General features: G+C 45.1%; 1 pseudogene; it reads right to left on the reverse strand.

Annotated features, from left to right (window-relative positions):
• The window catches only part of LOC138666866 (zinc finger protein 850-like), a 141,271-nt pseudogene extending 132,873 nt beyond the window's left edge, over positions 1-8,398 (reverse strand).
• Positions 8,399-22,404: the final 14,006 nt, after the last annotated feature.

A 22,404-nucleotide genomic window follows, 5' to 3' on the forward strand; every position in this document is an offset into this window, starting at 1 on the left:
TAGAAATCTATTGGGGCCGCAAAATCACGGCAAGTGTAAAACTGGCCTCAGTATGGGTAAACATACATGAGGATGGCAATAATGGAAAGCTGCTAATTGGAGTTTGCTTCAAACCTCCTAATATAGCTGAACAGGTAGAGGATGAAATGCTGAAACAAATTAAAAAGGCAGCAAATAATAATAAGTTCCTTATTATGGGGGATATTTAGTCTCCAGACATTCAATGGGACAAAGAATCTTCTGGTTGTGCAAAAAGCTGCACGTTCTTATCCACAGTTCAGGACAATTACCGCTCTCGGCTGGTAGATGAATCAACCAGGGGAGGTAATCTGCTTGATCTGGTCCTGTCAAATAGACCAGATACATTTTCAGATCTAAAGGTCCAGTAGCATTCGGGATACAGTGATCATAATATGGTAAGCTGCAATGTAATTTCAATCAAATATTCAAAAGGGAAAATGAAAAAAAAAACCAGAACTTTAGGAAAGCTGATTATAACTGTAAAGAATATTGGAGATATAATTCCATGTCAATCATTTGTATCCTATTTAGCATCGGCTTATAAAAACCCTTTCAGCAGGTGCTGTGGTAACATTACATCTGACCAGCTTCAAAGGATTCACCCTGGAGTTCTTTGTTCAGTCAGCTAGGATTTCATAAAGGCGTTATGGAAATACTATACATCCTAGCTGTACATCATATATATTTCCCTGCAAGGGGCTCGAATCATTCTCAGGGAGTGGTGTCAAACTGCATTCCTCGAGGGCTGCAAACAGGTCATGTTTTCAGGATTTCCTTGTACTGCACAGGTGATAATTTAATCACCAACTCATTATTTGCGTAGGTGATTAAATTATCACCTGTGCAGTACAAGGAAATCCTGAAAACATGACCTGTTTGCAGCCCTCGAGGAATGCAGTTTGACACCACTGTTCTAAGGCCTCTTTCACACTTCCGTCGGTACGGGGCCGTCGCTAAGCCTCAGCACGACGTACCGACGGACGTTGTGAAAATTCGGCACAATGTGGGCAGCGGATGTAGTTTTTCAACACATCCGCTGCCCATTGTAAAGTCCCGGGGAGGAGGGGGCGGAGTTCCGGCAGCGCAGGCGCGGTAGGAAATGCAGGATCCGACGTACGAAAAAACGTTCCCTTGAATGTTTTTTTGATACGACGGTCCGCCAAAACACGACGCATCCAGTGCACGAAGGATGCCACGTATGGCCATACGTCGCGATCCATCAGCAATACAAGTCTATTGGCAAAAAACGCATCCTGCGGGCAACTTTGCAGGATGCGTTTTTTTGCACAGAACGACGCATTGCGACGGAGGCCAAACGACGCAAAAGTGAAAGAGGCCTAACACACACGGGAAGGGATATACAAAGAACAGCCATTGGCAACTAGGTAGCAAAATTGTGTTTAGTCTCTATGAGTAGCAGGGGCCTGGTCGGATCCAATGGCGCCATAATCGCTGCCCTATGACCACCCAGAAAGGAGTTATGATCTTTCATAGGTTTTGGGCGATTTATCTCCAAACATCCAGGGATGGGGATTTAGGTTCAGCCCAGATGGCAGGATGGGAGTGACCCAGAGGGTTAAATGCGCGTGTGCAGAATTTCCTATTGCTTTTTCTCTGGCAGATCGCGATGACGACACATTATGTGACGACAAGTCGTACACAGAGGGGAACACAAACCTCCTATGTGGCAGCCCCTCCCCCGCAAACCAGGCCTTTCGTCTAACTGGTAACTAACCGTATGTTCTGCCTATACTTTTTATCCTACCACTATTGTATTTGCAGATCTGACCATTATATATGTATAACCATTGTGAATATAGTGAACTGTCTAGTGTGCCCTTAAGGCGATTAACTATATAGTTTAACCTTGTGCTGCTCTTTTACTTCTACTAGCCGTTCTACGGTTCTCCCCACCCCAGGGTGCTAGAAAGGGTCAAAACCTCGGCAGGTATTTGGCCCATTTCCAAGGTCTCGAAAATGTAATGGCTAGGATGTACAATAACTCCATAACTCCTTATGAAATTACGACTCCCACACATCTGGGGGGGATTTGTTTGAAGCGACATAGGCTCCCAGCAGGGGTTCATCCTGCCAGGAAGACCTTGGTAACAGCTACAGTATCTTGCGATTTATAAGACGCACCCCAAATTTTGAGGAAAAAAATTGTAAAAAAAAAACTTAATTAATAAAATGGTGGTGCTTCTTATAATCCATGCGTCTTATTGCTTCTTATTGGCTAACAGGGGTTGGTGGCTGCGGTGAAGCAGGGTCCCAGGGTTGCTGCTGGCGGACGCAGGAATGGGGCGATGCTGCGGAACCCAGACTGGGAGAAAGGGGTGTTCAGATGTGCAACGCTGCGGGTGTACGGTGGTGTGGGGGATCCATGATTTACTATGTGGTGGACTCCAGGAAAATGGCTGCCAGGGGCAGCGCATGCGCAGACGGAGATCTTGGTGCTTAGATCTCATCTCCCGAGATCTCCATCTGTGCATGTGCCGCCCCTGGCAGCCACTTTCCCGGAGTCCACAGCATAGTAAACCATGGAACCCCAGGGGCTCCTGACTTTCACAAAATGTCAGCGGAACCCCCGCAGTGTCGCACATCTGAACACCCCCTCATCCCAGCCTACGGTCTGGAGCAACGCTCCACTCTTGCCTCCTTCAGCAGCGACCCTGGGACCTTGCTCCACTGTGGCCAGTAAGATATATCCGCATTATAAGACGCACCCCCGTTTTCCCCCCAAATTTGGGGGAAAAAAGTGTGTCTTATAATTCGAAAAATAAGGTAGGCTGCTGAGGGTGTGTGGAGCTTTTAAAGCTGGACCTCTTGCTGAGCCAGGTGTCCTGTCTCAGCTTCACACTTCTGAAAAAGGTCTATAATCTTGGACCGGATATGGTACAGTCGATTGGCATGAAATTATATCACCCCATATTCTTCACACCAACGTAATATTACCCCTTTATAAATCACTTGTGAAGCCACATCTAAAATACGGGATCCAGTTTTGGGCTCCACATTTTAAAAAGGATATATAGAAGTTAGAGTCAGTTCAAAAGTGACAACTAGATTATTACAAGGGATGGAAGGCCTCTCATATGAGGAGAGGTTGAAAACTTGGACTTGTTCAGCTTAGAAAAAAAGACGTCTCAGAGGAGATCTCATTTTTATGTATACCATATTTTTCAGACTATAAGATGCAACTTTTTCCCCCAAAACTGGGAGGAAATGGGGGTGCGTCTTATAGTCTGAATGTAGTTTAACGGGAGGGGTAGCTGTGCAGCGATGTTACAGGAGACAAGGTCCCTGCTGCAGGAAATCAGTGGTGGCAGGAGTGGGATAATGCTGCGTGCCTTGGGTTGGGAGGAGGGGCCCAGGGCCCGCACTGCTGGGATACCCTCTCCTTCCAGCCCAGGTCCCGCAGCATTGCCAAAGGATGGCATAGGATTTATTCCTTCCAAGGACCATACTAAGGACCAGGGGGCACTCATTAAAGATGGAAGAAAGGTGATTCAGTCAGCTAAATAGGAAAGGGTTCTTTACAGTTAGAGCAGTCAGACTGTGGAATGCCGACCACAGGAGGAAGTAATGGCAGATACTACAAGACACTCGTTTAGCATCTGAGCATGTTCGCTCATCACTAGAATCAATGAAACCTTAATAAAATGAATAAAACCTTATCTGAGCACATTCGCTCATCACTAGTATTAATCCCTATAGTTTTGTTTATTCCTCCCTTCTGCCGTTAGATTTAATTTGTTAAAAAAAGGTCCTATCCGAGCATGATCGTGTGCTAACAGAGTGTCTTCAGCATGCTCGAAAAATGTTAGAGTCCCCGCGGCTGCATGTCTCGCGGCTGTTCGACAGCCTGTTTGTTAGGCAATCCCTGTATGTGTTGCAGCTGTCGAACACCCGCGAGACATGCAGCCGCGGGGACCGAAACATATTATTCCAGCACGTCGAAGACACTTAGTGAGCACCCGAGCATGCTCAGATAACACCTTATCCAAGCACGTTTGCTCATCGCTACTCTTTACTTTTCACACGTCGGCTTTTTATCCTTACTTTATTGGCCTCTATGTAGCCGCAGCTAAAAACCATCTACTTAAATGTGAGTAAGATTCGGAACTAAACTTTATGTCAAACCAAATGGAGACCACATTCCACAGGGTCTATAAAATACGTCTTCCAAGTGGGAGTCAATAAAACATGGTGAAGGTCGCGTTTCACCTCCGCTAGATTAAATCTCATAAATTACCAACGCTCCAATATTGCGTCCCTTTTAAAGTGGATTTCTCACCAAATTTCAAAATACCTTAGTAAATAAATCTCTTTGACCTGATGAGTCTGGTGTGCTTACGGTGAAAAATGAACATCAAAATGGATTTCAAATGAGCTTATTATTAGTCCAGCTGGAGCTCAAAATGCTCAATATAAGATAAAAATGTTATAGACATTATTATATTGTTTTTTTTTTTTTTTAAATCAGTACACCAGCCTCTTCAGGTGTAAGAGATCTATTTAATAATGCATGCAGTATATGTTGTGAAATCTGGTGACAGATCCACTTTACCAAATGGACCATAAAATTGTTCTATCCAGTGGAGAAGGCGAATCTGTGACCAATCTGCATTTACTGCTCTCACCTGAGCCGTTATCTGTAGATGAGTCGTCTTTCCACTGATCATCAGCCCAGATGTCGATCTCCTCTACTTTTACTATGGTCAGATCATTACTACTGTTCAGATCTTCATCCTGATTCATCAGCTGTGAAATAAATGTGGGGAAAGTCACAGATACACGGAATAAGCAGAAAACATCCCAAAAACTATTTACACCCAATCCGTTGATGATCGGCGGGAGTCTGACAGCTGGGAACATCCGATCCAGTTTTTGACTATGTGAATGCAGCGCTGCACTTCACAGTTCCAATGACAGAGGCCGACAATGCGCACCTGTGCTCCATTCAAGGTGGGGCCAAAGAGACACAATCTCAGGGGTACAGAGAGCCTCAATCTAAGGATCTAAGAGAGTCCAATATGTCAGACCCCCAGTGTTCAACAAGTCTCCCATCATCCAATGCATAGGCAATAACTTGTTGTTTTGGGAATATCCCTTTAATTAGAAGGACGACCAAAAATTACTCGACCACAAATATCTGCAGGTCTCCTGTATAAAGCCAGCCGGTTCCATAGCCAGAAAAGCGGGAGAAGATCCGGAGATATAACGTTTGTGGTCAGCCGCCTTCTCCACCATGTATAATCATATAATAATGGAGATTAGCAGAACACTCGGCCGGCACAGCCTCCATCAGAGTCCTACATCCTTCTCTCCACCTACCTGGGAACAGTCCTGAGGTCCGGGATGTCTCTCCGGCGTCGTCCGCTTACCGGTTCTTACTGTAGAGAGCACATAAATGAATGAAATCATTATATAGAAGTAATTTAGGGGTTGGAACTTTGGGAAACTCGATAAGAAATGCAATGATTGTAACAAATGTCCTAGTACGCTTTATCAGAAGTTCTGCTCTGTCCTCGCTCCTTCGGACATCACTCCAGTCATTAGTATGGAAACGTCTGTAACCAGACGTCTCATCATTGGCCTCAGAGGCGACCACTGCTCCTGCACCAGTGATTGGCGTCAGTGGTCACGTATCTGTCTATACTGCGACAGGAACCCAGGAATGGTTGGAATCATTATGGTGAATAGTTCTTATTTTATGTCATTCTGACATTTTTTTTTTTTCAGTTGTTGGATAACTTATTTTAAGATTTTTCTGAAGAAGATAAAACTAACAGATGTGTGTATTTAGTCGTGTCTATTACCTGGTGATGTGCGGGACTGGTGGTCCTCCATCATCACGTCCTTGTACCGATCCTTGTGTCCTTCTAGATACTCCCATTCCTCCATGGAGAAGTGGACGGTGACGTCCTGACACCTTATAGGAACCTGACACATACAATGATACTGTCATCCCCCCGATCCCGTCATCCCCCCGATCCCTCCATACCGTCACTGTATAATGTCCCAGCATTCCCAGCAGCGTCACCTCTCCAGTCAGCAGCTCAATCATCTTGTAGGTCAGTTCTAGGATCTTCTGGTCATTGATGTCCTCATGCGTCCGGGGGTGCGGTGGAGACCCCGGGATTGGGCTCAGAGTTCCTTCCCATCCCTCAGACCCAGGAGCCTGACAGCGATCACTAGAGGTCTTCTTCACCACCGTGTAATCCTGTGCATGGAGATATTAATAAATATCACTACAGACATCTCCAGAGTCCCCGGATCTCCGGTCAGAAGCAAACAAAAAGGGAATCGAGCGCACTGCTATAAATCAGGTACAAAAGATAAATACAAAACTATGAGGGTGCGGTAACAGTAATAAAAATAAACTGGAAACACAACAAGAAAAAGCATTACTGCAAAAATACACACTCCATCAAAGAATAAACTACAATAAATATAAGATAACACAGACTGATGTTTATTGACAGATCAAAAAAAAAAACACACCACAAACAATAAAAACATAGTTAAAAACATATAAACCTCATCAAAACCACACAGGCTATAAAGACCATATCTCAGTGTGATGTAGTGACTCAACAGAAACCTACTGGCTCATGGGGTATAGCGCAAGAAATACCAGACAAAATTTATGTGGTGCCATAATGGTCCATGTGGAACCATAACCAGTATAAAGTAATCAGGACGATAATAGGGACAAGAATTTTGTCCCAGAGAATGAAAAGAGCAGGGTGAGCCAGAGGAAGGCTGAAAGGCCACCAATATACGATACTACCACTGGGTCTTTAGGACATAGATTGGAGAAAACCCTCCATAATAATACCACCTGGTGATGCGATGTCCCACGCGTATCGCCTGGCAGACCAGGCTTCGTCAGGGAAGGTCAGATCCTCTGTTATTACCAGAGATGACGTAATGTGACGTCACCAGAATCTCTCACCTCTCCTGTAAGACGGAACAGGATCTCCAGGGCGAGATTTAGAATAGTCTCTGCCGTCTTCTCTCTGTTCTTATCCATCTTTAATGAGTCAGTGTGAAGATATCAGAGCACAAGATCCTTTATTGTAGGAACCTGAACGGAAAGAAGATGGACAAACGTAAGATGAGATAAAATCACATGGAAAGAAAAGTATTAAAACATTTGTGCAAATATAAAGTGTCGATTTTTTTTTTCTGTCTACAGATTAGAACGTGATTGAAATGGCCTCATACGACCGCTGCAGCTAATCACCGGCCGCAGCGGTGATGCCAACATTAAGTGCTTGAAGAGGAGCGAATAATCTGGAGCTCAGAGATTTCCCAATGTCCCGTCACTTGGGATCACGCACGGATCGTCCAGGACAACGACGAGGGTAAATCACGGCTGCAGACGTCAATCGTTCCTGGAAAGATACGTCGTTTTGATGGTAAATGGTTAGAAGGAGAAACGAATAACGAATTGGTAAAAATCCTCTTCTTATGGAAAGATAGTTCTGTGCACTTTATCCGAGCACGCTCATCGCTACTGTTAACCTGTTAAATGCTGCTGGTAACACCTATGAACAGTCGGCCCGTGTGCCGAGCTCATAGGACGCCGTGACTGTCGCTACACACAGCAGTAACGCGGTACAAGGGATCAGACGATCGCAGGTTCAAACATAGGAAGAAAAATATCACTGTAGGACATAGGAGTTATGTGCAGGTTTTCTTTACACTGAAAATGTAACAAAAATGATAATTAAAAAAAAATACAAGTCGGAATCAATTTCCTTTTTCCACCATTAAAAAATAAAGAAGTAAAAGAAATGTAATAAAAATACCGCTATGTGGCATCTCCACGTCCGGAAAAGTCCGATCAACCAAAAAATGAAATTAATTAACCCGATTGGTAATAAGAAGAAAAAAAGAAGACGATCAGAAGGCCGGAATGGTGATTTTTCACAATTTTGCTGCACTTGGATTTTTGGTTTAATCACATAACACAATTGATGGCGTCATTCACAAGCACGACTCAAAAAGCCACGATGGAAAAATAAAGAAAAAGTTATGGCTCTTGGAAAAAGAAGGGAGAAAAAAAAACAAAAAAATGCGCCGTAATGGTAAATTGCCAGGCCAGGAAGGGGTTAAAAGAAAATTCAATAAAAAGGGATCAGAGAGGAAGATCTGCCCCGAAGTGGCAGCAATAAGAACAAAAAGAAAAAGTGTCCAAAGTGAAGCCACAGACGACACCGCAGGGAAAAAACAAAAAGGTATCGGCTCCTGGAAGGCGACGAGAAAAAGAAAGAAAGGGGACAGAAGATGGAGGATAAAAGCAGAGAGGCTCCACAGGAAGGGACGAGAGAAGCCGCTGCTGAAGGGGTTAACGCCGGCTGTGCGCAGTGACGTGTTCACACCGACCTCCTCCTGCAGAGCCGCACAGCCCCGGGGTACAGGGCACTTCCGGCTGTGTGCGGCGAAAGTGACGTCACCGGAAGGGGCGGAGCGCAAACGCGGAAGTCGCAGTGCACGTGTGTGCCGGAGCCGGTCTGTGACTTCCTGTTGTCGCTTCTCTGTGGTGACGGGGAATAATCGCACAGGAGCCGCTGTAATGTGCACAGCTCGTCACTGAGCGGAAGCTGGAGGAGCCGCTGATGGAAGCGGCTCCGGCTACAGAGCGGAGAGGAGACTGAGCTCATAGTGAGGGCGGGGAGACAAACTGTTACTGGGCTTCATACTGAGCGGGGACGAAGCAATAACCTGATGAATATAGGACGTTATGTTTTATGATTTCATTGCGACGTAAAGGGATCCTGCTTGGTGGCTCAGTGGTCAGCACTGTTGCTTTACTGGGATCCTGTATTGTGGCTCAGTGGTCAGCACTGTTTTTTTTTTTACTGGGATCTTGCATGGTGGCTCAGTGGTCAGCACTGTTTTTTACTGGGTTCCTGCATGGTGGCTCAGTGGTCAGTACTGTTTTTTTTTTACTGGGATCTTGCATGGTGGCTCAGTGGTGAGCACTGTTACTTTGCTGGGATCCTGCACAGTTGCTTTGCTAAGATCCTGCTCAGTGGTCAGCCGGCAGTGTTTCTTTCCTGGGTTCCTGCATGGTGGCTCAGTGGTCAGCACTGTATTAACTGGGTTCCTGCATGGTGGCTCAGTGGTCAGCACTGTTGCTTTGCTGGGATCCAATGTAATACAATGTAACACATAGTTCTCCAGTTACAGGAGTGACGATCCTGATCGCAAGGTACAATCTATAAGGAAATACAGAGGACACAATAGGTAGAACGTGCTGTTATGTACAGTCCAGCCATCATTATAATGAATACGGGTTTCCATATAAAACTGCATGATCTGGTCGTCGGCCAGGATCTGTATATGTAATTGTGTGATCTGCTCGTCGGCCAGGATCTCTATATGTGCGTGGATGATCCGCTCCTCGGCCAGGTTCTTTATATGTACACGGCTGATCCGCTCCTTGGCCAGGTTCTCTATATGTGCGTGGCTGATCCACTCGTCGGCCAGGATCTCTATATGTACACGGATGATCCGCTCGTCGGCCAGGATCTCTATATGTACACGGATGATCCACTCGTCGGCCAGGATCTCTATATGTACGTGGATGATCCGCTCCCCGGTCAGGATCTCTATATGTACACGGATGATCCACTCCTCGGCCAGGATCTTGATATGTACGTGGATGATCCGCTCCTCGGTCAGGATCTCTATATGTACACGGATGATCTGCTCCTCGGTCAGGATCTCTGTATGTACACGGATGATCCGCTCCTCGGTCAGGATCTCTATATGTACGTGGATGATCCGCTCCTCGGCCAGTATCTCTATATGTACGTGGATGATCCGCTCCTCGGCCAGTATCTCTATATGTACGTGGATGATCCGCTCCTCGGCCAGGATCTCTATATGTATGTGGATGATCCGCTCCTCGGCCAGGTTCTGTATATGTACACGGATGATCTGCTCCTCGGCCAGTATCTCTATATGTACGTGGATGATCCGCTCCTCGGCCAGGATCTCTATATGTACACGGATGATCCGCTCCTCGGCCAGGATCTCTATATGTACACGGATGATCCGCTCCTCGGCCAGGATCTCTATATGTACACGGATGATCCGCTCCTCGGCCAGGTTCTTTATATGTACGTGGATGATCCGCTCGTTGGCCAGGATCTCTATATGTACGTGGATGATCCGCTCGTCGGCCAGGATCTCTATATGTACGTGGATGATCCATTCGTTGGCCAGGATCTCTATACAGTATGTACGTGGATGATCCGCTCGTTGGCCAGGATCTCTATATGTACGTGGATGATCCGCTCGTCGGCCAGGATCTCTATATGTATGTGGATGATCCGCTCCTCGGCCAGGATCTCTATATGTATGTGGATGATCCGCTCCTCGCCAGGATCTCTATATGTACATGGATGATCCGCTCGTCGGCCAGGATCTCTATATGTACGTGGATAATCCACTCGTTGGCCAGTATCTCTATACAGTATGTACGTGGATGATCCGCTCGTCGGCCAGGATCTCTATATGTACATATGAGTATTTTTTATGTGTGAAGACAAATAATGAGGTCCTCACCAGATGGATTGATTATTCCAAAGTCCTTTTTTATTTCATCCAAGTGAACAAGAGACTTTGTGTGGGATTTGCGGGTAAGGGAGGCGTGCAGGGAGCGTGCAGATGGACGACTACGGCCGTTTCACGCTTCAACGGGTCCAGTGGAGCGCTCACTGTGCCAAACATCCGTTGTCCATCTGCACGCTCCCTGCATGCCTCCCTGACCCGCAAATCCCACACAAAGTCTCTTGTTCACTTGGATGAAATAAAAAAGGAGTCTGGAACAATCAATCCATCTGGTGAGTGCCGCTTTATTTTTCTTCACAAATAAAGAACAGACTTGTACTTTCTATGCTGAGCCCCCACATTGGATATTAATGCTGTTTATTTAGTGCAAAAGGACCGTTCATCAGAGTAATGGTGAATGAACAAATCCTCTAGTGCAGCCACTGTGGTCTTTTGAAGATTGTACATATGAATATACTAATGTGCTCCTTGTTGCTGCAGCCCCAAAAATTTACACTACAACAAAATGGCGCTTGCACAGTGGAATCTCTTGGTACATGATAGATGCTACTACGCATGCGCCACCTCTGGCGCCACTTTGTTGTAGTGTAAATCTTTTCCTTTGCAGTAACAAAGAGCCGGCGGAGGCACGTGCATAGTAGCATCTATCGGAACGCGATACACATTAATGCGCAGGCGCAGCCGACAACACCATATTAATAGTTAATTGTTTTTCTTTGAAACACAGGAGGATAATAGGCACTGGCTGATAAGAAAGAGTGCGCAGGCTCCGCCATTTTGATAAAGTGACATGCTTTTTTTTCAAATACACACATTAGTATATTCATTATACAAACTAGAGGGCGGGGCACTGAGGGAGCAGCGGCCTATCAGCAGTCTGCATTATGAATATCTAGTCAGAGCACCACATATATGAACCCCGCCTTAGGACACAAGCATATCATTAACACAAAACTGAAAATAAGGATTAAGAAACAACAAGACGGATTTCATCAACCAAGGTGTCATTTTATTTCCCACCGCCCCAACGCACGTTTCGTTAGCTCTTCATCGGGATGCGTGTGTTGGGGGAGGGATAGGTGCAGTTTATAAAGCATATGGTGGCCAATAAGTAAGTAGAGGAGGTGTGTATGTCACGTGCAGCAAGGAGATGTGAATGGCGTATGTTTGCATCACCCAGTTCACCCATATACTGTATGGAGGATGCTCTGGTTTGCGACCCGTTGATACACAAGCGTTCCACCGCCATCATGGAGATGGCGCTGGCGTGTGAAAGCCAGCTACTTACCCGGGTGTCAATGATGAAAGGAGCGCGTATTCTCTCTGAAGCAGAACAAAGCATCGAAAGGAGGAAACCTTGAGTGAAAACATCTAAGGTTTGTAACTGCATGATGGTCAGCTTCATTGTTCTCTGTACGTAGATGACATTTAGATAAGATGTGAATAAAGTGCAAGCAAAAGGTACTATAGTGAAACATGTGCGCATACGTAAGATCATATAATAAGGACTTGACCTAATAATTTATATAATACATGTGTTGCGTTGAAGTGCACAAGTGCGGCGCAGAAAAAGTGTAGCGTACGCTGCATAGAGTGCTGAGTGCAACAATCGCTAGAACATCAACCTCGATGTAATGGTCAAAAATTAGTCTAGTACTTTATTAGAAGAGATGTAACTACTGAAAATGAGCCAGCAAGTGGCTCGTGCAAAGATACAAAATAGTCAACGTTTATAATAGAAAAAACATTGATTATACAGTAAATACCAGACATCATATCGTTTGTACTTGCATAATATAATTTGATTTTAGCCATATGCATATACCCGCTGAATGAGTTGTTTAGTTGCCGTGATACCTTTGTATCCAGAAGAAGCAGTTTTTGGTCTTGAATTCCTTGGAGATCACCACACAGGAGACACCAGAGGCTGTAGATCACCACGCAGGAGACACCAGTGACTGTAGATCACCACGCTGGAGACACTAGTGGCTGTAGATTACCACACAGGAGACACCAGAGACTGTAGATCACCACACAGGAGACACCAGACTCTGTAGATCACCACACAGAAGACATCAGAGGCTGTAGATCACCACACAGGAGACACCAGAGGCTGTAGATCACCACAGAGGAGACATCAGAGGCTGTAGATCACCACAGAGGAGACATCAGAGGCTGTAGATCACCACAGAGGAGACTGATCAGAGGCTGTAGATCACCACGCAGGAGACACGAGAGGCTGTTGATCACCACGCAGGAGACACCAGAGGCTGTAGATCACCACGCAGGAGACACCAGAGGCTGTAGATCACCACGCAGGAGACACCAGAGGCTGTAGATCACCACGCAGGAGACACCAGAGGCTGTAGATCACCACGCAGGAGACACCAGAGGCTGTAGATCACCACGCAGGAGACACCAGTGGCTGTAGATCACCACGCAGGAGACACCAGTGGCTGTAGATCACCACGCAGGAGACTCCAGAGGCTGTAGATTACCACACAGGAGACACCAGAGGCTGTAGATCACCACGCAGGAGACACCAGTGGCTGTAGACTACCACACAGGAGACACCAGTGGCTGTAGACTACCACACAGGAGACACCAGAGGCTGTAGATCACCACACAGGAGACATCAGAGGCTGTAGATCACCACACTGTACATCACAGTTGGTCTCTTCATACAAAATTCCCAAGCAATGATATTGGAGGGACACAGGCATAAGACAAAACCAAATTATTTTATTATGATTGTTTTAAAATAGCGGTTGCATGTAAAAATTTAAACATAGGCATTAGATTGAGGTAGCACGTTACACAGTATAAGAAAAAATGAGAGCTTGCAGCAATAAATGAACTTGGCTTATGAGCAGTTAAAGTGAAAAAATGTGCCCAACTAGTGGCAATATATTGTATGTAGCCTGAGGATAAGGTGCAATTTGCTGTGCTGTAAATAAAGTTATAAAGGCAAATGCCTATACGTTAAGAAACTACTGCAGAGAAATCACAAATCAGTGTGCACTTCCATCAATGTGCTCCCGTACTTTAGTACCACAACTAGTGAGCTGTGATGTCATGGGAGGGGCCGACTACAGCCGGCATTACCGGACTGCGATCCTTACCCCCTTTTTGTCTCCGCTGGAGCAAAGAAGCTGAAATTTTGACTAAAGTTGTATCACTGTCTCTGATGATTCAGCCGAGGATGCAAAAGTGGCCGACAATTCTCCGGCACTGGAAAACCTGTCCGGCAAAGATGTGACCGGAGCTGACTACAAATGTAGCTGAAAATGCCGGAGCTGAATACTCAGAACTGCGCTATGGTGGGAAGCAGGACCCAATGCCGGCAGGAGTCCTGCACTCATCTCGTTACTCTACTGAATAACCACAAAATCGCCTGTGTTCCCATCTGCCATGCCGTCTTTGTGGCGAATTATTCAACATTTGTTGACTTTGTTGTGTTTTTGTGGGGTAAAAATGTTTGATTTTGTTTTCATTAACCAAAAACACAATAGATAATCAGTGCCGAGTATTTTCGGCTTTGTCCAATACAATGCATGATGGAAACCCAACTGGCTCTTACCATGTTTTCACAATGTGTTCAGGCACTTGTTCATTTGCTTAGTTGGGGCTTAGGTCTGAACACCCCGCAAAACAAGGTTTGGGTGAATGCGCCAACGGGGCCATAGACTATAATGGTGTCAGCAGAGTGAACGTGTGCTCTCTCGTGCATGATATTCGCGCGTATACTGGAGACGAATAGCGATGAGCGAGTATACACGTTGCTCGGGTTTTCCCGAGCACGCTGGGGTGATCTCCGACTCTTTGTTATTGCTCGGAGATTTAGTTTTCATCGCCTCAGCAGCATGATTTACGACTGCTGGACAGGCTGAATACATGTGGGAATTCCCTAACAAACAGGCATTCCTCAAATGTATTCAGCGTACAGTATCTGGCAGACGTAAATCATGCAACTGAGGCGATGAAAACTAAATAAGCAATAAATACTCTGAGATCACCCGAGCGTGCTCAGGAAAACCAGAGCAACGAGTATACTCACTCATCACTAGAGGTGAACACTCAGACGCAATCTACTACTGTAAACCCCTATAGGATATGGGGTCGGAGCGTCGCCGCTGGGGTCTGGAGTACTGGGGGTCTTACATTTGTTTTGTGTTTGTTACTATAATGGAACTGAAATACACTGCTCAAAAAATAAAGGGAACACTAAAATCCCACATCCTAGATATCACTGAATAAAACCTACGAATGATCAATGTAAATCACAACTAATATCCTATGGAGGTCTGGAGTTGGAATGATGTTCAAAGTCAAAGTGGAAAATGAAGTTACAGGCTGAGCAAACGTCAGTGGAAATGCCTCAAGACAAGAAAATGATGCTCAGTAGTGTGTGTGGCTTCCACGTGCCTGTATGATCTCGCTACGACACCTGGGCATGCTCCTGATGAGGCGGCAGATGGTCTCCTAAGGGATCTCCTCCCAGACCTGGACTAAAGCATCGTGACATTGGTGGATGGAGCGAGACATGATGTTCCAGATGTATTCAATCGGATTCAGGTCTGGGGACCGAGCGGGCCAGTCCATAGCTTCAATGCCTTTGTCTTGCAGGAACTGCTGACACACTCTAGCCACATGAGGTCTGGCATTATCCTGCATTAGGAGGAACCCAAGGCCAACCGCACCAGCATATGGTCTCACAAGGCGTCTGAGGATCTCATCTCTGTACCTAATGACAGGCTACCGCTGGCGAGCACATGGAGGGCTGTGCGGCCCTCCAAAGAAATGCTACCCCACACCATTACTGACCCACTGCCAAACCGGTCATGCTGAAGGATGTTGCAGGCAGGAGATGTCTCCACGGCGTCTCCAGACTATGTCACGGATGTCACGTGCTCAGTGTGAACCTAGTTTCTTCTGTGAAGAGCACAGGGCCCCAGTGGCAAATTTGCCGATCCTGGTGTTCTGTGGCAAATTCCAAGTGTCCTGCACAATGTTGGGCTGTGAGCACAACCCCCATCTGTGGATGTCGGGCACTCAGACCTTCCTCATGGAGTCAGTTTCTAACCGTTTGTGCAGACACATGCACATATGTAGCCTGCTGGAAGTTATTTTGCAGGGCTCTGGCACTGTTCCTCCTTGCACAAAGGCTGAGGTAGCGGTCCTGCTGCTGGGTTGTTGCCCTTCTACAGCCCCCTCCACGTCTCCTGATGTACTGGCCTGTCTCCTGGTAGTGCCTTCAGCCTCTGACATTACGCTGACAGACACAGCAAACCTTGTTACAGCTCGCATTGATGTGCCATCCTGGATGAGCTGCACTACCTGAGCCACTTGTGTGGGTTGTAGAGTCCGTCTCATGCTACCACAAATGTGAAAGCACAGCCAACATTCAAAAGTGACCAAAACATCAGCCAGAAAGCATTGGTACTGAGATGTGGTCTGTGGTCCCCACCTGCAGAACCACTCCTTTATTGAGGGTGTCTTGATCATTGCCAATAATTTCCATCTGTTGTCTACTCCATTTCCACAACAGCATGTGAAATTGATTTTCAATCAGTGTTGCTTCCTAAGTGGACAGTTTGATTTCACAGATGTTTGATTTACTTGGAGTTATATTCTGTTGTTTAAGTGTTCCCTTTATTTATTTGAGCAGCAGTGTATGGTAATAACATCAGAAAATATCAGATTGTGCTTCACCTGCTGCAGCCACCGTCCTCACTGCTCGAAGAGAATGAGGAAATCAGCTGGAAATAAATAATTCTATATATAGAGACGACATAGATGACTCCACCCTCCGCTCCTCCCCCTAATCACCACCAATAAGAGACGGATAGAATGTGCTAGAAAGTAATGACATGTAAATGAGGAGTAACAGGCAGCGCCCTCCCCCCACACTCAGCACCGTGCACGCAGTGTCAGTCTCTCAGTGGCAGCACAAGGAGTAATGTCTGGAGGTTTTTTCTGGAAACATGAAATGTTCATCTACAGAACTGATCTAGAGATTGTTGGTGCTGGAGCTTCACATCCGGGTGTTGTCAGATCAGTGGTCGCCCTCTCCTGTATCATTGTCATCTCTTGTCAGATTCTCTTGTATCTTCTACATTTTACTTCTCAGCTTTAATGAGGTTGTATGAGGCGTATCTGTGTGTGATGGCTGAAAATACATCATCTGTGTCACTTATAGTAGAGACACATAAAGGCTATGTGCACACGTTGCAGACTTGCCTGATAAACTCTAGATCAGCTCTGCAGATTAATATTTTAAGTTTCTTGCAAAACTTCTCAAGACATTACTCCTTGTGCTGCAACTAAGACACTGAGTGCGCGGTGCTGGCCATTACTTTGTAGCACATTCCCTCTGCCTCTTATTGGTGGTGGAGATTAGAGGGAGGAGCGGAGGGCGGAGTCATCTATGTCGTCTCTATATATAGTAGAATTATTTATTTGTTTCCAGCTCATTTCCTCGTTGTCTCCGTGCAGTGAGGACGTCGGTGGCTGCAGCCAGTGAAGCACAATCTGATATTTTCTGATGATATTTTCATATTGTTTTCCATTATTTTAACACAAAAATAACGTAAGTGCCGGACCCCCTGTACTCCAGACCCCAGTGGCAACACTGCGGCCCCATCAACTATAAGAGGGGCCAGTCTGATTTCCATCATTGTGTTATGGATTTCTCTGGGCAAAGCTAAAAATACTCGGCTCTGGTTCATCTACTGTGTTTCTGTTTTCCTGATTTTCTTTTTCTTGCGGTTTTCGTTGTTTTTTTGCACCAAATTTGTCAAAATGGCATCAATAATGCAGTTTTATGTATTTGAATTTCTTCCTGCCTTTGTATTGTCATTTTAAAACATTGCAAATGATGAATTAGTCTAAAACATCTGAATAACTAAAATCAAGTATGTAACTTCTAACAAAGAAAAACAAAAAAAAAAGTGAAATATCCAACAGCACTGAAATCAACGAATTAAAAAAAGAAAACAAAAAAACTAAGCGAAGATAATAAAAATGAAAATTAATGACTTTGGTGCAAACAAAAACAAAGCGATGGTGAATCAGAACCTAAATCTGTGTTCGTTATACATCCAACAGCGCTGAAAATGAAGAATTAAAATCAGAAAACAACAAAACCAAGAGAAGATAATTAGTAACCCCTTAACGACCGCCGATACGCCTTTTAACGGCAGTCATTAAGGGTAATTTAAAAACCTGTGGAAAAAGTGAATAGCGCCCCCCAGAATCTGATTTTCTCCAGGGTCTCGGCTGCCGGGGGTAGCCGAGACCCCAGAGAACATGATTCGGGTAAATTAACCATTTACCAGCGATCGCAAAAAAAAACAAACCGGTTTTGCATTTCTTTTCTCTCCCCTCTGATGTGATCGCACATTAGAGGGGAGAGAAATAGGGTCCCCCGAGCCCCCCACGGTACCTTATGTACCGAAAATGCTGTTCCCAGGTCTCCTCCATCTCCTCCGGCATTAACAAAATGGCGGGTGCATGTGCAGATGCGCCCGCCAAAATCAAGCTTCCCCGGAATTGGCAGTTGATTGGGGTCGGTTTTCACCGACCCCAGGAGAGATCGCAATCCCGGGGGTCTTTACAGACCCCCCGGGGTTGCGATCGCCCCATATAGCATATATATATATTAAAAAGTTTGTTTTGCATTTTCTCTCCCCTCTGATGTGATCGCACATCAGAGGGGAGAGAAATAGGGTCCCCCGAGCCCCCCCATGGTACCTATTAGTCCCCGCAGCTGATGTCCCCCGGCCCACAGCTCCCGGCCGCCCTTCTCGGCTGGAAGAAAATGGGCAAATGCGCAGTGCGCCCGCCAAGATCTGCCAGCGGACACCCGGCAACCAGTGAGAATTTTCTCATTGGCTGCTGGGTTTTGATTACTGTGATATGTCCTATCACAGTGATCAAAACCCCTAATATTTGATAAATATGGCAGCACTTGGGCTGTACCTCTCTCTTCTCTCCTTGTAGTTGTTCTGGGAGAGAAGAGAGAGGCTACATTTCAAGTGCTGCCCTGTCGGTGATAAAAAACATAATTTCTGCATCTGCCATCATCCCATTTACCCACCCCCGTTCTCCGTAATCCCTGCATCATCAGCAGAGGATTATAAAAAATAAAAAAATATAATTTTTTTGCAATTTTTTTAGGGTTACGCATATTAGGGTTAGGGTTACGCATCTTAGGGCTACGCATATTAGGGTTAGGGTTACACATTAGGGTTACACATATTAGGGTTAGCAAAGGAAATAAATAAAATGGCCCGCAGAACTTTCAGTGCGTAGCAAGCTTACAGCCTGCTTTGCTCCGGCAGTGAAACAGAATCTGCCTCTGAAGCTGAGCAGCTTTCAGACAGTGATGACGACTCTTCCTCCACGGGATCCCCCAGCCCGGTGGTAGCGGAGTCAGTCGTCACTGCTGAAGCTTCAGAGGCAGGACAAAGTACCGCAGTCCCCCCACCGCTGTGGTATAATGGCACCTCATTTTCCTCTCAAATTTCCCCTTTTTCTGCTGTCCCTGGAATAAGAGTAGATGTCGCCAATTTTACCCCCATTGATTTTTTTTCAAATTTTCATTATTCCCGAAGTCCTACAATTAATCATCCACCAAACAAACCTATATGCCCGGTAATATATTTCACAAAAACCCACTGCCTTTCATTCCCGTTCTTGGATCCCCACAAATGTCCCCGAAATAAAAAAAATCTTAGGCCTCACCCTGAATATGGGTTTAGTAAAAAAAAACACACTCCGCTCTTACTGGGCAACAAAAGCTGTACACAGCACCCCTGTATTTGCAGCCGTCATGTCCCGAGTCATTACGACACCCTGATGAGATTCCTCCACTTCAGTGACAATTCCCAATCCCCCCAAGAACTGACCCCAACTACGATCGGCTAAATAAGTTGAGACCCCTAATTTCCCTCCTAAAAACTTCATTTCTAAATTCCTATACCCCAGAGCAAAATGTGGCAGTCGACAAGTCCTTGATGAGCTACAAGGGCCGTCTGTCATTCCACCAATTTATTCCCTTCAAGAGAGCCAAATACGGCGTAAAATTATATAAAGCTTGCGAGAGCTCATCAGGGTACACGTCCACCTTCTTTATTTATGAAGGTAGGGACCGCCAAATAAACCCCCCAAACTGCCCCCAGACAATTGGTATCCCAGGCAAAATGGTCTGGGAGCTAATGACGCCCTTTCTCCATCAAGGGTACCACGTGTATACTGACAACTACTACACGAGCATCCCCCTATACAAATCCCTCCATGCTGTAATTACAGGGGCCTGTGGGACAGTCAGGAAAAACAGAGTGGGGTTTCCGTCACACTTGGTGTCCAGAAGTTTGGAGGGGGCGTCATTCTCACTCGCAAGTGACCAACTTCTTGCAGTGAAGTGGAAAGACAGGAATGACGTCTACATGCTTACCACACTGCATGCGGACACCACTGTGACAGACAGAGAGAGGGGTGCCACCAGGGACAAGGAAAAACCAGTCTGCGTCACAGACTATAACAAATATATGGGTGACTTAGACTTGTCAGACCAGGTTCTGCAACCATACCTGGTCAAGAGGAAGACCAGGGCCTGGTACAAAAAGGTGGCAATCTACCTTATTCAAACTGCCACATATAACAGCTTTGTCCTGTATAAAGAGTCCCAAGGACCACTTACGTTCCTGCAATTTCAGGAAAATGTTGTAGAGAGCCTCATATTTGAGTCAATGGCACTGGGGGAAGCCTTTGACTGAGGATTCCCGGAGACTTGCAGAGCACCATTTTCCTCACCCTGTCCCTGTCACTCCCACCCAAAGGTATCCTCAAAAAAGATGCAGAGTTTGCAGAAAGCATGGCAGACGGAGTGATTCCCAATTCTATTGCCCCACATGCTCATCCAAACCAGGCCTTTGCATCTCCCCCTGTTTTGAGACCTACCACACCACCTACAATTATTAGTTTGTTTTTTCAATAATTTTTATTTTCTGCTTAGTGGCCCCAGTAGAACAATTTGGAACAATTGATAAAGAATATTTTAATTAGTAGATCCCATTTTACCCCATTTCACAATTAATTCCAGAACTTGATCAATCCCATACCAAACAGCTATCCCAACAAATTCTCATCCACGTCTGTACGCTCTAGAGTGTGGACCCCACAAATGTTCTTGCAAAATCAGGTCATCTGAAAATTCTACGACTCGATCAATCCCATACCAAACTACTATCCCAACAAATTCTCATCCACGTACCCACGTCTGTACGCTCTAGAGTGTGGACCCCACAAATGTTATTGCAAAGTCAGGTCATCTGAAAATTCTAGGACTCGATCATTTCCATACCAAACTACTATCCCAACAAATTCTCATCCACGTACCCACGTCTGTACGCTCTAGAGTGTGGACCCCACAAATGTTATTGCAAAGTCAGGTCATCTGAAAATTCTAGGACTCTATCAATTCCATACCAAACTACTATTCCAACAAATTCTCGTCCATGTACCCACGTCAATAAGCGTTAGAATGTGGACCCCAGAAATGTTCTTGAAAAGTGAGATAATCTGATAATGAATTCTAGGACTTGATTACTCACAAACATTTTTGACCATTTATCTAACTTTGACTGTTTTTATAACTGTCTTGCTACACAAAACTTTGGCTTCCATTTATATTACTTATATTTATGTTGATGATACTGGCATGATCATTTTATTGTAGGATTTCTAAAAAATTAGGAAGTTCTGTACTTATACACTATGGGCTTTACTTTATGGTTCTTGTCGAACCTCTGGTACCAGACAATACTTTCTATAGAGAACTGGTTGTTTTGTGCATATAGCGGTTCTGAGCTTGGCGGGTGGGAGCTTGCTATGGTGTACTACGTCTATTGGCACATTCGTCTCTTATATAGGGATTGATGGAGCTAAAAGGACGTTGTACGACCAGTCTCTGAAAGTGTCTGCTATTCTAGCCCTGATGGTGTTCTTTCATCTTTGGAACAAACTCCGCTTTGCCACATAGTTGGCTGCATTTTCCTCCACATTTTGCCCTTCATTCCAGTACAGTTTATTCTTCCTGCTACAATATATGCAAATGCGGGACAACTGTTTTGTTAGCAAGACCAATTTTATAATCAGCCAATGTGTTTTAGGAGCATGCCTCCCTCTGTGAGTAATAATTCCTGGAAGGATTTTCTTGCTTGCTCAATGTCTCTAGAAGCTTTGAATGGGTCCTGGATCTTCAATTTCACCCTAAAGACCAAATGGTGTGCCATCTATTATAGACACTGCTTTGTCACCAGTACTCACATTGGTGCCATATTGGATATATTTCTGAATACTTAAAAACTAGTGAAATAAAATTTGAGGTGTGTTCCTCAGATCTTACAAAAAAGAATAATAAAAGAGACAGTGAAAAAAACGCAAATTGTAAATTTTCAAGCTTGTGTTGCATCAACTGCATAAAAAAATGGTGGCATCAAACTACTCATTACCTCCCTAGATAAATAGATTAGATGGTACAATTTATTAAAAAAAAAAAAAGACATTTATGGGGGATTTCTGTTGCTCTTGAACCATACAGGCTCTGCCAGTATAACAATCTATTTCAAATAAAGCAAAATTTGTCACATTGTGCCCCTTTCTGTCCAAGCCCTGCCATTTGTCCAAACAGAACTTTTTGACTACATATGGGATATCGCTGCGCTCATAATAAAGTGGGTAACGAATTGTGTGGTCCACTTTTTGATGTTATTTCTGAAAAAAGTG

Source organism: Ranitomeya imitator, chromosome 2 (genome assembly GCF_032444005.1).
Source record: "Ranitomeya imitator isolate aRanImi1 chromosome 2, aRanImi1.pri, whole genome shotgun sequence".
Lineage (NCBI taxonomy): Eukaryota > Metazoa > Chordata > Amphibia > Anura > Dendrobatidae > Ranitomeya > Ranitomeya imitator.